Source organism: Siphateles boraxobius, unplaced genomic scaffold (genome assembly GCF_051911475.1).
Source record: "Siphateles boraxobius isolate OS27281-9 unplaced genomic scaffold, OSU_SipBor_1 130, whole genome shotgun sequence".
Taxonomy (NCBI): Eukaryota; Metazoa; Chordata; class Actinopteri; order Cypriniformes; family Leuciscidae; genus Siphateles; species Siphateles boraxobius.
The window spans coordinates 25,377,879-25,381,634 of record NW_027508734.1 but is presented as its reverse complement, the minus strand read 5'-3'; positions in this window follow the sequence as shown (position 1 = coordinate 25,381,634).

The window sequence follows — 3,756 nt, the reverse complement described above, 5'->3', positions numbered from 1 at the left end:
GCCTCTACACTTCTCTTCCTTCTCAGTCTTTGCTTTTTTTTTCTGGTTTTGTTTGCTTGTCTTAATGCCAGTCCCCCTCCCCAAGTCCATCTGGTACCTTTGCTCGCCCTCAAAACAGCCCACTGGACTAATTACGAAAACACACACACACACACACACACACACACACACACACACACACACACACACACACACACACACACACACACACACACACACACACACACACACACACACACACACACGTCCTGGAAAATGGAAAAAGAATGTCCATGGAAAAAGAAAATATATTGAATTACCTTCAATAAATGTATAAGTTAACAAAAAAGCCATATGTCAGCAGTTTGGGATGTTGTTTAGGAAATGTCACAACTTGTGAAAGAACCCTGCCACACAGCTAAACAAGCAAGACAAATCATACTGCCTGAATCCGTGTATTAGTGTGTATTTCTAAACTCTTCTTTGAGGAAAGGCATTAGAAAAACACTTAAAGGTGAATAACAGTGATTGTGAGGTAAATTTTCAATAAAATTGAGTACACTGCCATAAACATGACAGACAGAGAGATGATGTGCAAACCAGATCCACAAGTTCATTTCTTATACATTTCACAAGTCTTCCAACATTTCCTCACCTGATAATTGAACATGGTCCATATTAAAAGCTTTTAACTTCTCAAGAACAACATAGGAGCACATCCAAAAGCTCTTCATCCCGAGATAAGGACAGAGATATTAAAAAGATTGATGGTGAGAAAACGGTTAAACGTCGAGAGACAAGCGTGGAGTGCAGAAATCTGCAGGAACCCATTCAAGATGCAGTCGCCAGTGCATTAAGTGAACTGTTTTTAGAAATTTAGTTATGGCACCTCTCCAGTTGGTCTTCTGGAAGCCCAATTTTTCATGTAAGTGCCGAGATACACCAAGCCATTGGTCGGCCGTTGCTGAGCATCTGCAGAGATGGAAAAAGTACACAACTTTATTATTAGAGTGAAAGTACAGATACTTCTGGTCAAATATTACTCCATTACAAGTGAAAGTTGTAAAGACAGTTTTTTACTTAAAGGGGCACTCGGCAACTCTAGCCATTTCTTCGCTGACTTTCACTTTTGTTGTTGCATGTTTTCTCAACGAGCTCCCCCTACAGTTGTGGGGCGTATATTTCACAACAATGTCGTAAGAAAACTCTTTTTTTATTTAACACTCCTTCCTAACCACCACAATAAAACATAATTCACCTACTCTGAAAGACAAGTAATAACATGTAATTTACTGGAGGTTCTGACAAAATATTAATTGCTGCAGTCTATTTAAAAGTGTTTAACTGATTTTAAATTAATTATTATGTTTGAATGATTCAATGACTCACACATAAATACTCCACTTGTTTTATTGATGGATGAATCAGCATTTTTGAATGAATCTCTAGAATGAATGATTCAATGACAAATACATTTTTTAACAGTCACTTGTTGACACCTGGTGTCGAAACAATGTAATCGGTACAATCTTTTTTGTCAAGTAAACTTTCAAAAGTTGTTTGCCCTATTTTGATCGTCGCCATCAGTGTTTATATGCAAACTGTAAACTTTTATTCAAGTATTTCTGTGATCATTTGAATATTTGAGACGCAGAAAGAAATAATGATACTGTGTGGTTTGACAAGACTGTTTATGAAGCTATACCTATACATGATAACTGTTCTCTCTGGGTCAGCGGCAGCACCAACGTAGATTTGAATGTCCTGGAATGATTTTTTGTCAAAGGTTTAATAGACAGGCGAATCCTTAAGGAAAGAAGCAGAGATCGCAACCTTTTTATGATTAATCATGCAGCTCTACAACACATCACTATGAATTATGCAAGGTACAAAAAAAGGAACTATAAAAGTTAAAATATTAACTTATTTAACTCTATTTAATCGTCTTCTTCCATTTTGCCATCAACTTATCATCAGTGTTCCAAAAATGCTGTGAAATCATGAACTTCACGACACATGACCCTACAAGAGCATTGGGGCCGTCAGTGAGAGAAATCGCACTGATTGGCTCAGACAGAAGGCTGATCTAATCTTACACCATCTTACCTGAGCATTCCAATACACAAATATTTTCTTAACATGAGTTACCTGGAATGAAAAAAAGTGATCAACATGATAGATATTCAGATTTGTAATCAAGCGCTGCTTTGTTTATGGTTTGTAGCTATATCTGCAGTCCTAGTTTTGGTTTATCTTTTTGAATGATGAAAATAGACTATTGGGACCTGCTGATACAGACAGTTATTTATTACACACAGATGCAGAATACGTGTGCTGGTTAGCAGTTGGCTGTAGTCTTTGCGGTGTGTTGAAGCTCAACCTTTTGGCCCAGACACAGCCGACGCAAGGCAACAACACAGTCACCGTCTGCTTAGTGTGTCACAGCCTCAAAAGATTGAGTCAGGCTGTTCTCAGAATTGATTGGCATAAAGGGGTAGTTCACCCAAACATCAAAATTCCAAAATTCTAATTAAAAGTCACCATTTTCCCAACCTAATTTTGATACAAAGATATATGACTCAGTCGGCCGGTCTGATGCCGACTGATGCCAATAAAAAGTTAAAAAATGGCATTTGTAAATGTGAAGGTTTGATTTAGAAATGGACTTCTGATGCTGTAATGAAGTTTTACAGTATATGGCTTAACAGAAACAAACAAGGACAGTGATAACAGGAAATTAGTCCTGTAAAGTTTCTTCTGGGAGTCCCTTTTCGATTTGCATCTCTTGTGAGGTGGGGGGGGGGGACCCCACATTTTAATGGTCAACAGCTGATTATGGAGAGACCACAGTTTGATCCTATCCGGTGGAACAAACAGATAGATTTGGGCTAAGGCCTGAACAAGCCGGGACACAGACGGGACACAGTCTGCATGTTTGTGAGTCCTGGCATTCCATCAAGGAACATAGAACATGGAAGAAACATCCACGTACGGATCCAAAAACCAGGAGGCCAGACTCGAATAGGATCGTTGCCACGGGAACAGCCGGTTCTGTTCACACACACACACACACACACTCGTTTGACACACTTTTAATGGGGCCACCTCAAGAACAGTTTCCTCAGTATTCAACAAACATCCTGCCAGCATTTTGCTTGAGTGTCAAAGGGGAACAGAGGGTCTTAACAGGCAGCACAACAGGGTGCCAGGCAACTGAGCCTGGCATGGGATCAATATTCTCTTTCATTTTCCCTGTCAGAGTGCATTTGTGCACTTTGCATAAACACTTATATACGCTTTCTGCATCACTGTATGCTAGTATCATGTCAGTTCCAAGAATAGGAAGATAAAGAACGGACAAGACTGGAACATAAAAGCTGCCACAGACTTTCACTTACACAGACTCACACTGTTAGAAGAGGATGATGAAAAAGCAAAGCTCATCAAATCTGTCAGCACACAATAAAAGAAAAAAGTAACTTTTTTTAGACTAAAATTCTGGCCAATAACCCAATAATAGTTTTCATGTTGCTACAAGTGAATTTAAGAATTAAAAAGTATAATGTGCAGTAATGAAAAATGATTATTCATTTTAAGATTTGTTAATGATTCTCTAGAATCTAGATAATCTAAAATGTCATCTAAATGTTAAAATGAGCATGCACATAAAAAATAATATTGATAGATATATTAAAAAAATCCCTAATATTGGCCAATTATCAATTTAGCATCATGCATCCCCATATTTAAAGCATAATTATTGATGAGTTATCTATA